Source organism: Taeniopygia guttata, chromosome 23 (assembly GCF_048771995.1).
Source record: "Taeniopygia guttata chromosome 23, bTaeGut7.mat, whole genome shotgun sequence".
Lineage (NCBI taxonomy): Eukaryota > Metazoa > Chordata > Aves > Passeriformes > Estrildidae > Taeniopygia > Taeniopygia guttata.
In genome coordinates this window covers 5,500,632-5,512,165 of record NC_133048.1, presented here as the reverse complement: position 1 = coordinate 5,512,165, position 11,534 = coordinate 5,500,632, and the positions used below count along the sequence as shown (strand labels likewise).

General features: G+C 51.7%; 1 protein-coding gene across 6 annotated transcripts in view; it reads left to right on the top strand.

Moving 5' to 3' along the window:
• Positions 1–1,498: 1,498 nt before the first annotated feature.
• Positions 1,499–11,534, top strand: part of HIVEP3 (HIVEP zinc finger 3) — a 280,416-nt gene continuing 270,380 nt past the window's right edge. For 4 of the 6 annotated variants that reach the window (XM_030290543.4, XM_072918045.1, XM_030290541.4 and 1 more), the window contains exon 1: positions 3,841–4,378. The gene's annotated coding sequence lies outside the window, so the exon portion shown is untranslated. The other 2 variants (XM_030290542.4, XM_072918044.1) reach the window with 2 other exon arrangements.

Genomic DNA, 11,534 nt, shown 5'->3' with positions numbered 1-11,534 from the left:
TGAACTCCCGCCCATTATGGGCCACTTACCCTGAATTTTCACAGGGGATGAACACGATCTGGGCTTGGCTCAGTTAGGAGGGACCAGGTCCCCAAATCAGGACCCTGGAGGAGCTCCTGGCTGGTGATGAGGCTCAGCGAGGCTGAAGAGCCACCACTCTCATTGTCCATTTGCCCAAAGGAAATCTCCTCGTTCGGATCTCCTGGGAGTTGTTCTGGGCACTGGGGTGGATTTATTTAGGGCAGGAGGGGGGAGATTGTGTGTTCCTGCTCACACCACCTCTGGCTGCCCAGTTACGGGCTGATGGTCACTCTGGTTGCCCAGTTATGGGGTGATGGTCACCCTGGCTGCCCAGTTATGGGATCATGGTCACTCTGGCTGCCCAGTTATGGGATCATGGTCACTCTGGCTGCCCAGTTACAGGCTGATGGTCACTCTGGTTGCCCAGCAGTGAGGTTATGGTCACTCTGGCTGTCTAGCTATGAGGTGATGGTGACTCTGGCTGCCCAGTTATGGAATCATGGTCACTCTGGTTACCATTTTATGGACTGATGGTCACTCTGGTTACCCTTTTATGGACTGATGGTCACTCTGGTTACCCTTTTATGGAGTGATGGTCACTCTGGCCGCCCAGCTATGGAGTGATGGTCCCTCCAGTTGCCCAGTCATGGGCTGATAGTCACTCTGCTTTTCCCAGCAGCCACTCAAGGTTTAGATGCCACCATGTGACACTTCCACAAACTCCCATGGCTCTTTTTGTCACTTGTGGCTGTGGGCTGAGGCCCACGAAGGCCACCAAGGCCTGGGTGGCACAGCCTGGTGGCACCTGGAGATCTGGGCTCGCATGGGTGGCATTGGTGGGAGCCTGATGCCAGTGTGGTGAAGTTCTCCACTAATATCTCCAACAACCACCAGTTCCCCCAGGTTCTCCTGGATGGTGCCTGGCACCTTGCACACCCTTGGATCATCAGTGAAGCTCAGGCTAAGGTAGATGATGGAATGTCTGGTTTTGGAATTCCTCTTGGAATTTGGGAGAGGGAGAGCCGCGTGAAGAGCTCTGTGGGGGCTTTTTGCTCAGTGGGGTTGTTTTTTGCTCGGTGAGGTTGTTTTTTGCTCAGTGAGGTTGTTTTTTGCTCAGTGGGGTTGTTTTTTGCTCGGTGAGGTTGTTTTTTACTCAGTGGGGCTGTTTTTTGCTCAGTGAGGTTGTTTTTTGCTCGGTGAGGTTGTTTTTTAGTCAGTGAGGTTGTTTTTTGCTCAGTGGAGTTGTTTTTTGCTCAGTGAGGTTGTTTTTTGCTCAGTGGGGTTGTTTTTTGCTCGGTGAGGTTGTTTTTTGCTCAGTGGGGTTGTTTTTTGCTCGGTGAGGTTGTTTTTTGGTAAGTGGGGCTGTTTTTTGCTCAGTGAGGTTGTTTTTTGCTCAGTGAGGTTGTTTTTTGCTCAGTGAGGTTGTTTTTTGCTCAGTGGGGTTGTTTTTTGCTCGGTGGGGTTGTTTTTTTGCGCAGTGGGGTTGCTTTTTGCTCGGTGAGGTTGTTTTTTGGTAAGTGGGGCTGTTTTTTGCTCAGTGAGGTTGTTTTTTGCTCAGTGGGGTTGTTTTTTGCTCAGTGGGGTTGTTTTTTGCTCAGTGGGGTTGTTTTTTTGCTCGGTGGGGTTGTTTTTGCTCAGCAGCCCGATTCTCCCATTTCTCCTGCCTTGTTTCAATGCCTACAGTGACACACAGTGGTGATGGGCTCTGCCGTGCCACTGCACTGCCCGGACCTGGGGACGCTGGAGATGGTGGCAGTGGTGACCACCAGGCTGCCTTGCAGGAGGATCCACCTGCTGATGAGGTTTGGGCTCCAGGCTGCTCCTCACATGGCCACATTAGGAAGCTTTGGAGCTTCCAGGCTTCCATCCAATCTGCTGCCCATTTCCCATGGAGTTTTCTCCCAATCAGCAGAGATCTCCAGGTTCCCTAAGCTGATTTGTGCCACAAATGCCGCGCTTAAATCCTCTTTAGTTTCTGTGACAATGCAGGTTTTTTTTATCCTTGTGTAAGCAGCCAGGAAATAAAAGTTGGCTTTTGGCTGTCGTGCTCCCCCTGTTCCTTGCACTCCTGGAGAGCCCAGCAGGCAGAGGTGGCTCTGTTGTTGCTCAGAAGAACATTTTCCAGTGTCCCTGGCTGTGTTCCCCTTCCATTTGCAGGTGTTTGCAGGGCAGGTAGATGCCGGTTTTCCTCAGGATTATTCCATTCTGCCATTCCATTGCTTCGCTTCCAAAGGATTTTTAGATTTATTTTCTTTTTCCTCACCTCTTTGGAGAAGGAAAATGATCAGATGAGGAGAAGTTTTGGGCTGTCTTCCCACTTGAGCTGGGGGTAGAATCACAGAATCCCAGACTGGTTTGGGTTGGGAGGGACCTTAAGCCCCATCCTGTTCCATCCTTTGGGCAGGGACACCTTCCAGTGTCCCAGGATGCTCCAATCCCCGTCCAACCTGGCCTTGGGTACTGCCCGGGGAGCTTCAGGCAAGCCCCTATTTCCAAATCCCAGCTGTTAAAAAGATAAATAAAATCCTGATACTGATCTTGTTAGAAAGCTCTGGAAGTAAGGAGCAAGCCGCAAACAGATGCCTTGAAAATGTGTGGAAACGCCAGGAATGCTGCGTTTCTCAGGCTCATCCCTCCGAGCAGCCCCGGTACCGGCGGCTCCCGGAGCGGGGCGGATGCGCCGGATCCCCCCGGCCACAAAATCCGCTCCTGGCTGGCAGCCCCCGCAGCCGCGCGGCTCAAGGTCAAGCTGCCGCCAGCTCCATCCCTCCGGAGGGGCAGAGAACCCTCGGCGAGCGCCCAAATCGCTTCTCCCCGGCGGTCCCGGGGGGTTCGGGGCGGCCGCGGGCGGGCAGCGATGCTGCGCTGCCGCTGACATTTCCGCCCGCGGGTGCCCAGCCAATTGGCGCGGCTGGAGCAGCCACACATGAAATATGATGATTTTCAGCAGGAGGAGGAGGAGGAGGAGGAGGGGGAGAGGGCGGGAGAGCCGCCGGCCCGCATGCCGGGGGCTGCGCACAGCCTGGCCGGAGGCGAGCGCGGCCGGAGCAGCCGCAGCACCCCGGGAATGGCCCCGAGCGCTGACCAGGAGGATGCCACCGCCACCCAGGTGGGCCGGGCACGGTGGCACCACGGCCGGGGGACGCTGCCCTGGGGCCTGGGGACGCGCAGCTTTGGGGGATCTGTCCTGTCCCCCCCCAGAGCCGATGGCTCGGCGCTGTCCCCGGCCCCACACACGGGGCCACCGGCGCTGCTTAGCGGAGGGCTGAACTTTTTTTGGGGGGGTTCGGTCCGGTTTGGTAAAAACCCGGAATGCCAGCCCTGGAAAGACGCGGTGTTGCTGTGCCAGAGCTGCTCGGTTCAAACTTCGCAGCCTGGTCCTCAGTTTGATGGGAAGCACTTGACAGAGCTGCTCTGTGCCTGGCGTTAACCCTCTCCCAGCTCCGGCCGGGCTGGAAGCTGTTAATCCCGAAAAATTCACTCGCAACAAATTTAACCCCACTAAGGAGCCACGGCAGAACTCCGGGAATGGCATCCAGCAGCTGCTCCTTTTTGTAATGACTTTGCATTTATCCCAGAGCCGGCTGGCGAGTTTGCACTTTATTATTATTATTATTATTATTATTTCCCCGAAGGGGAGGGGGTCCGATTAAAAATAATAATCATACAATAATATTCCCGAGGCAACCCTGGGAGGGCAAACCACACCTCCCTGTGCTCCGGCTGTGCCACCGCTGTCGCTTTATTAATTTCCCTGCGCCGTGAGTGACAGTCCTCCAGAAGTGATAATTGGTGCGCTGTGTCTTTAAAAGGTTAAAACCCTTTTCAAAAAGGCCTCGACTCATAGTGGGAAAAGACAAGAGAGGCTTTGGCTGGCTTTGGATCCAGAAAACAGCTGCTGATTAGAGCCTGCGTCTTCGGGCTGAATTTATTACATATTTTTCAGCAGCAGGGATTCTAGGAGGAAGCTTCCGTTTGGGTTTCTTGATCGTGGTTTATTTTTATTCAGAGGAATAACAGAGGAAGGATTTGTTCCGGCTGGAGCATGCTCACAACCTGCAAGACCTCCCATTATTAAACTGCCTACTTTAGGCTTTAATATCCATGTGGTATTTTTTTGATTTTTATTAGCGTTATTATTATTTGGCAGCGTGCATCTGTCTATTTTTTTTTAATTTTTTAAAAATCATTTATTCGGAGAGGAAGCTGATCTCGCAATGAGCTTTCTCCTTCCTTACTTGAAACAGGTGCTAATGAAAGAATGCAAATAGCACCGGCTGAGCCGAACATTTCATAAAGAAGGGAACAGCCACCGACCCCAAGCGCTCCGGGATCTGCCCGCTGGCCCCCGGCAAAGGTAGGCACGGGGGCTTTTGTCGCTATTTTTTTGCTGTTGTTCTCTGCGTGGATCTTTGGGATTTTTTCTCGCCCTTCCTTCCTTCCTTCCCTCCCTCTCTGGCTGGCTGCGGGTGCCCAGCTGGCCGGCCAGATTCCATTTTTTCTCCCCAAAGGTGCCAGCTTGGCGTCCCCAGCCCGTGTCCCCGCGTCCCCAGCGGGGGTGGCCGCGGCCGCCTCCGCGCTGGGCGAGCGCCCCGAGCCCGGCGCTGTCACCGAGCCCAGCCCGGAGCCGCGGCCCCGCCACGCTCGCAGCTACTTTGCCGCTTAATTAGCCCTGGCTGTCGCATGAATTTATCGTCGCTTGACAGCAACTTCATTTTCTCCCACCGTGCGGGGAGGAGGAGGAGGAGGAGGAGGAGGAGGAGGAGGAGGCGATGAATTGGCGCTGGCTGGTGGGAGGCAGCGCTGGGGGCGGTGGGAGGCGATCGCGGGGTGTGACAGGGACGTGCCAGCCGGGCCGGGGCGTGCGGGGGGACGCGGGCTCGGGGCCGCGCTGCTCCGGGGACAGCCGCGTCCTCCGGGGCCCCGCGGAGCCGAGCGCGGGGCCTGCGCCGCTTCCATCGCTCCCCGCGGCTGCTCCCCGATGCTCCAGCGCGGAGAGAAATGCCCGAATTAAACACAGAAAATAAGATTCCAAGGCTCGTTTCAGCAGCGACGTCCCTGCTGGTGGCCGGATCCCTGCACAAAGCGCTGCGGTTGGGGTTTTTTCCCTCCTCCTGCTCGGTTTTATTTGGTTTTATTTTGGTTTTATTCGGGGATCAGCCTGCGAGGTTTGTCCTTTGGGAAGCCCGAGTTCTTCCCGGTGTCGGAGGCAGGTGGAGGCATCCGCAGCCCCTTGCGGTACCTGCCCGCGGCTCTGGCCGGGTTTTGTGCCGTGTTCCCAAGCCCGGGCTTGCAGCAGGGACTGCAGTGGCCTCCCCAGGGGCCAAATCCAGCCCTCCCAGGGGGGATCCAGCTCCTCCGGCTGTGGGAGCCTCCGAGGGCAGGGATTAGCCCATTGTCTGGAAGTTTGTGTTTATATTTCGGCGTGTTTAAGTGTTACATATTTCTGTTCTGGCCGTGCACGCAGGATACTTGCAGGGGTTTTGCCTGAGCATTCAGGAAAGGATCTGCAAGAAAAGTTTCCCCCGATGAGTTATGCGAGCCTAGGGTGGGAAGCACGTGAAACAAAATATTTATTTTATATAAACAGCCCCTTGTAGCTTCCTCCAGAGAGAACTTGGGAATGTCTGACCTGACAGAGGAAAAGCACCCAAAACTCAATGTGCAGCCCGGTCTGTCTATCCCTCCCCCATTCCAAAAGCAGATGATTTTTAATTAAGAATTTGATATGGGGTGTGTGTGCAGGAAAATAGGATTAAAATGTGTTCTGGAGGCAGCAGGATGGGAATATTCCCCTGCTCCTGGTTTGGGCTGGGCGAGGGCCAGCAGCACCTCGAGTCCCCCGCCCTGCTGCTCTGAAAGACAAATCCAGGTGCTGATGGCTGCTGGAAAGCCCCAGCCGCGGGCTTTGGGATGTGAGAACGCGGATTTTTCCCAAAACCTCGTGTTCCGTGTGCCGAGACAGCTGCTGCTCCTGCAGGATTCACTTCTTGCCGTGCCAGTAACGGAGTTTGCCCAATGCAACTTTAAAATTTTTTTTTTTTTTTTTGGTGATTGCAAATCCTCTGAGCTGTACCAGAACATGGGGAGGTCTGGCTTTATTCCCTCCCGCTCTGGCTCAGCCGGAGTGCCAGGATCTGTCCCGGCAGTGCCGTGTGCTGCTCCTCCCCACGCCCAGCACTCGCTCTGCTCAGGGAAAGCTTTGGGATGAGAGGAAAGCCAGAGTGAGCAGTGGCTGAGGGGGGAGAGGATGGGAAGGTGTTCTTCCTTCAGATGTTGGCGTTTCCCCAATGGACGTTGGCGTTTCCCCAATGGACGTTGGCGTTTCCCCTATGGAAGCTGGCGTTTCCCTTATGGAACATGGCATTTCCCCTATGGATGATGGTGTTTCCCCTGTAGTGTTTCCTCTATAGAAGGGGATGTTTTCCCTATGAAGATGTTTCCCCTATGGACGTTGGTGTTTCCCCTATGGACGTTGGTGTTTCCCTTATGGAATTTGGTATTTCCCTTTTGGAATTTAGTGTTTTCCCCATGGAAGTTGGTGTTTTCCCCTATGGAAGGTGGCATTTCCCCTATGGAAGGTGGTGTTTCCTCTATGGAATTTGGCATTTCCCCTATGGAAATAGTGCTTCCCCTATGGAAGGTGGTGCTTCCCCCATGGAAGTTGGTATTTCCCCCATGGAATTTGGTGTTTCCCCTATGGAATTTGGTGTTTTCCCTATGGAATTTGGTATTTGCCCTATGGAAGTTGGTGTTCTCCCTATTAAAGCATCTCCTCTGTCGAGTTTTGGTTTCTGAGCTGCCTCTGGGGCTATGAACACCTTCGTGCACAACGCAAACCCAGCCATTGGAGCAGGACACAGTGGAGTTTGTCCCACAGTTCTTGGCACAGGTGGTGGCACCTGAGTCCTGCCAGGAGCTGCTCTGAGGCCTCTGTGACACCTGAGGACCGGTGGGAATTTGCGGCCCTGCATCCCCACGATGTTTATAATTTCACCCCACTGAGAAAGAGAAATAAAACTGGTTTTGTTCCAGGCACTGCAGCCCAGCTCATCCGGCACTGGAAAGGATTCTGGTCATTATTTTCCTCGAAACAGCCGTAAAACTCCTGTAAACACACCCAGCACATCAAGCCAGGGCCTCCAAAGGTCTCTCCAGCATCTTGGCTTTTCCTGGGAATGGCTGTGGCAGTTCCATGGGAATGGAAAGATTTTCTGGGAATTCAGAGAGCGGCTGATGGGCCAAAGAGTTTTATGGAGCCCTGGAGGAGCTGGGGTCAGAGCGCTGAATGGCCTCCTCCTCCTCCTCCTCCCCTTCCTCATCATCCTCCTCCTCAGGTCACTCCAATCCTGGATTCCCACCTGGATAAAACTCCCGGAATTCTCTCTGTGCTCAGGATGAGGAGCTGGTGAGGGAGGGATGAAGAGGAGAGCAGGAGCTCCCCATTGACCTGAGCCCCACATTTTTAACAGGGCCGGCAGTGGGGGATTCTGTGTGCCGGCTGCTGTGGGAGCACAAACCGCTCTGCACAAATTTGGGGTAAAAAACCTCTTTTTCCTCCATGTCCTGCCCAATCTCTGCTGCTGGCCCAGTTCACGCAGGTGGATAATGTGGGATAAAACTGGAATAACGTGGGATAACATGGGAATAATGTGGGATAGAATGGGAATAACGTGGGATAGGATGAGAATGATATGGGATAGCGTGGGAATAATGTGGGATAACATGAGAAAACATGGGAATAACATGGGATAACATGGAAATAATGTGGGATAGGATGAGAATGATGTGGGATAGCATGGGAATAATGTGGGATAATATGGGAATAATGTGGGATAACATAGGAATAATGTGGGATAGGATGGAAATGATGTGGGATAGCATGGGAATATTGTGGGATAGCATGGGAATATTGTGGGATAGGATGGAAATGATATGGGATAGCATGGGAGTAATGTGGGATAATGTGGGAATAACATGGGATAGGATGAGTATAATGTGGGATAGGATGGGAATAACATGGGACAGCACAGGAATAACATGGGATAACATGGGAATAATGTGGGATAGCACAAGAATAACATGGGATAGGATGGGATATCATGGGAATAATGTGGGATAGCACAGGAATAACATGGGAAGAGTGGGAATAATGTGGGATAGCATAGGAATAACGTGGGATATCACGGGAGTAACATGGGATAGGATGGGAATAACCTGGGATAGCACGAGAATGGTAAGCCCAGCTCCCTGATTTATTCCCTTGTTTAAAGGTGTGTGGTGATACCTGAAAAGGATTTTCCAAAACAATTTAAAGGGCTGGTGCCTGCTACCCATATTTAGCCATCTTTTGGGCCCATATTTACCCATATTCCTGACCCACATTTCCCCATATTTCCCCATATTCTTGACCCATATTTTGAACTCATTTTTACCCATACTCTTGACCCATATTTATCCATTTTTATCCATATTCCTGACCCATATTTACCCATTTTTATCCATATTCCTGACCCATATTTACGCATATTCCTGGCCAATATTTACCCATTTTCACCCTTATTCCTGACCCATATTTACCTATTTTTACTTTTATTTCTGACCTATAGTTACCCATTTTTACCCCTATTCCTGACCCATTTTTACCCCTATTCCTGACCCATATTTACCCATTTTTACCCCTATTCCTGACCCATTTTTACCCATTTTCACCACATTCCTGCCCTTCTCATGGCAGGACTCTCAGGATCCACAGGCCACATCTCTCCCTTTAGTTCTTTAAAAAGCTCTGGAACCTTTTCATGCCAAGAATGGAAACGTTGCAGCTCCCTAAGTCAGGGATTTGCTCTCAGTGCTGTGGGGGGGACCAGCGTGGCCTTTTTTGTTCCTTTTTAACCTTTCTGCATCTTTACTTTTCCTCCTGTGTGGGAAATGGGGAGGAGGGAGGAGGGGGAACCTCCCGGCCGAGCTCTCAGTGGGAGTCCCTGGCAGATTGAAAATACAAATAATAAGTTCTGACTCTAAGCCCCAACTGCAGACAGCAGCACTCGCTGGGGTTTTGGGGTTGTTTTTTGATTTTAGGTCATTATTTGCTGGGCAAGCTCTGGAAAATGCTGTAGGGGAAGCACATTTTGCTGTGGAGCCAAATGGGGTTTGAGAAGCCCCAGAGCTGTGGGTGCTGAGGGGGATTGGGGCTGTTTCAGGGGATATGTCACAGCTGGAGTGGAATAATGGGATCATTTAACCAGGGTGGGACACTTTGGGATGCTGCTGGAATCCCCAGGGAGTCCTGGGAATTGCTGCTGGGATGGTCCCCAGGAGCTGCTCCCAGCCTGGATGTGCTGCTGTGTCCCACAAGGCCCTGACCCCACTCCCTGCAGCTGGGAGAGGAGGATCCCACAGGAGGATCCCATGGGATTCCAGTCCTTCCAGTGGATTTCCCAGTCCCGGAGCAGCCCAAATTTCTGTGCTGCACAATCTGTCCCTCCCTGAGTTTCTGTGGGACCTTGGGAAGGAGCTGGGACAATAAAATCCAGGGGAGGGGATGCCTGTGGATGGCTGGGTCATCTCCTGCCCCAAGAGAATCCCACAGGAGGATCCCACAGGAAGATCCTATGGGATTCCAGCCCCTCCAGTGGATTTTCCAGCCCTGGTGCAGCCCAGATTTCTGTGCTGCACAATCTTCTCTCCCTGTGGACTTTGGGACAATAAAACCTGGTGGAGGAGACTCTCATGGATGCTGGATCATCTCCTGCCTCCCTGGGGAAGTCTCCAGGGCTGCTGCTGCCTCAGGGATGGGATTTGGGGATTTGGGGGCTGCAGGGACCAGCAGTGAGCAAATCCTGACGTAAGCAGGGACGCTCTGGGATCAGCGAGCCCGGAGTTGAGCGCTGGGTAAAGGAGGGATGAGAAAAGCTCGTGGTGATGTCAGGGGTGAGCTCAGGGGCCTTGAAAAAGCATCTCGGATCCGAACAAAATTTCCCTGCTGCTTTTTTAGCTGCCTCGAGAGCTAATGCAGATTTTATAATCCCATGGGTGCTCCTGCATGGGTTTGTTCCTGGTGGATGGATTGGAAAATCCGGAATTTACAGAATTACTAGGTTGGAAGAGACCTCCAAGACCATCGAGTCCAACCCAAACAAAAGGTCCTGGAGGTTTCAAATAACCAAAATTGGATTTTAGATGGAATTTTATCTGCAGAAGAGCAGGTTCTTGGGAAAGACTCAGCTGCACCATCCCCATCCCAATCCCTGTAACCCACATCCATGCCCCCAAAACATTCCAGCATTTCCAGTCTTCCCCAGCCAATTCCTCTTTGTGTTTTGATCCACGAAAATAAATTTATCATCGTCTCTCTCGTCCTTTACCTGACTCTGCCTTGCTGTTCAGAGTCCCTGTGTTTGCAGCGATATTCATTTCACCCCAGGTTTGGTAGCTTGGGCTCATATTTTGAATTTTTTTTGTTTCCTGCACTTCTGGCATCAGAGGGAATTTCATGGGAGAGTGCAAATTGCCGAGAGAAACAACTCAATTTGTTTTGTTTTGTTTTCAAGGGCTGCTCCAAAGCAGTTTGGTCAGATTTTTCCTGAAAAAAAAAACCCCCAAGATCCTCCTTGCTGCAGGGAATTTGTGGCAAAGAAGGAATTCTCCTGTGCAGCAAGAATGTCCCCAAAACCACGTGGTGATATTTTATTGATTATAAGTTGGATTAATTAATTGGAGAGGAATTCTGTGCAGGCAATAACAAAAATCCGGTAGCTGGAAGGGGAGGGAAGGAAAATATTTATGGGTTAAAGGAGAGGCATGGGGGGTCAGGAGAGCAAAAACTGCAGATTTAAACAAATACATCAGGTAATTATAAAGATATTGCTGCTGTAGCTGAACAAATTGGGATTTTTGGGGTGTTGAACCTGTTTTGGTTGATGGTGAGAGCAAAAGGTGCTTCTCAGCTGGGGCAAAAATGACATTATTTCACTGTTAATTAAGCTGGATCCATCACTAGTGGGATTTAATTTTGGGGTTATTGTGGGGTTTGTGTGGGGTTTGTGTGGGATTATTGTGGGGTTTGAGTGGGGTTTCTGTGGGGTTGTTGTGAGGTTGTTGTGGGGTTGTTGTGGAGTTATTGTGGGTTTTCTGTGGGGTTTGTCTGGGACCAGAACAAGAAATGCCATTTCTGTGGGGTTTGTGTGGGCCCAGAGCTGCAAATTTCATTTCTGTGGGGTTTTGAGTGGGACCAGAGTAGAAAATGTCACTTGTGGGGGATTTGTGTGGGGTTTCTGTGGGGTTATGATGGGGTTAATGTGGGGTTTGAGTGGGGTTTGAGTGGGGTTTCTGTGGGGTTTGTGTGGGCCCAGAGCAGCAAATGCCATTTCTGTGGGGTTTTGAGTGGGACCAGAATAGAAAATGTCACTTGTGGGGGATTTGTGTGGGGTTTCTGTGGGGTTTACGTGTCACCAGAGCAGCAAATGTTATTTGTATGGGATTTATGTGGGACTAGAACAGGATATGCCATT